The sequence below is a fragment of the Phalaenopsis equestris genome, unplaced genomic scaffold (assembly GCF_001263595.1).
Source record: "Phalaenopsis equestris unplaced genomic scaffold, ASM126359v1 Scaffold000002, whole genome shotgun sequence".
In the NCBI taxonomy this organism is placed as follows: domain Eukaryota; kingdom Viridiplantae; phylum Streptophyta; class Magnoliopsida; order Asparagales; family Orchidaceae; genus Phalaenopsis; species Phalaenopsis equestris.
The window spans coordinates 50,797,204-50,798,594 of NW_018164444.1; positions in this window are offsets into that span (position 1 = coordinate 50,797,204).

Sequence of the window (1,391 nt, forward strand, 5' to 3'; positions counted from 1 at the left end):
GTTATTCTCTCTTTTCCCTCATCTTTCTATTCCTCTCTTGTCTCTCTCACTCCCCCCCTCTCACTCTTGCCCCCTCAGTCACTCACCTTTCTTTTTATCTCCAACCTCTTCCCCTCTCATTAAGTTTTTCTTGTTTTATCCCCTCCCTTTTATGTATCTCTTCTCTCTCTTCTTGATATGTCTTCTCATTATATCCATCTCTCCCACTCCCTCTCCCTCCCTCCTCTCTCACTCTATGTCTCTTCATTCTTTTATCTCTCTCCTACCTTCCCACCCTCTCTCTATCCCTCGCGAGCACTCTCTCATGTCCCTACCTTTGTTTCTAGCTTTCCCCCTTTCTCACTCACTTTACTCTCGCTCACTCCGACGATCTCTCTCCCTTCTATTTCCTCTCTCTTTCACACTTGTTATATCTCTTATCTCTCTTTTGTTTCTATATTCCTTTCTCTTCCACCCTCTTCTGCTCTCCCTCCCTTTGCCTCTCTTCCCTCCTTCCGACCCTACCTCCCTCCTTGCCTCTAACTCTCTTGCTCCTTACCCCCTATCTCCCCCTTATTTCGATCTCTCTTGCATGATCTTCATCTCTAACTCATTCTCTATTTATCTATCTATCTCTCTTCTCTATTTGTGTCTCACCCTATCTTACTCTTCATCCCCTTTCTCTTTCTCTTGCTCTGCTTCCATCCTCTGCTTCCATCTCTCTTCCATCTCTCCTTCCTTCTCACTCTCTCTTTAACTTTCCCTAATGCTTTTTACTCTCTCACTTCCCTCTCTCCCTATTCTGCTCTCCCTCCCTTTGCCTCTCTTCCCTGCTTCCAACCCTACCTCCCTCCTTGCCTCTAACTCTCTTGCTCCTTACCCCCTATCTCCCCCTTATTTCGATCTCTCTCTCTCGCATGCTCTTCATCTCTAACTCATTCTCCATTTATCTATCTATCTCTCTTGTCTATTTGTGTCTCACCCTATCTTACTCTTCATCCCCTTTCTCTTTCTCTTGCTCTGCTTCCATCTCTCCTTCCTTCTCACTCTCTCTTTAACTTTCCCTAATGCTTTTTACTCTCTCACTTCCCTCTCTTACTCTCTCTCACACCTTTCTCTCTTCCCTCTCTCTTACTCTTGTTTCCATCCTTTTTGCTCTCTCTTGCCCATTCTCCCACTATCTCCCTGTCTCTCTCTAACCTCTTTTCCATCTATTCCCTTTCTTGCCCTTTATTTTTTTTGCAATCTATCTTCCCATGTCTATTGCTTTGCTCATTCACTCTCTCTCATTTTATCTTTCTCCCTCTCGAGTACAGTTATGCTCTATCTCTTCCTACTCTCCCCAGCACTCTATCACTCTCCCTCCACCTCTCTCTTACTCTTTCTCATCTCTTCCTCTTTCTCTCCCTCTC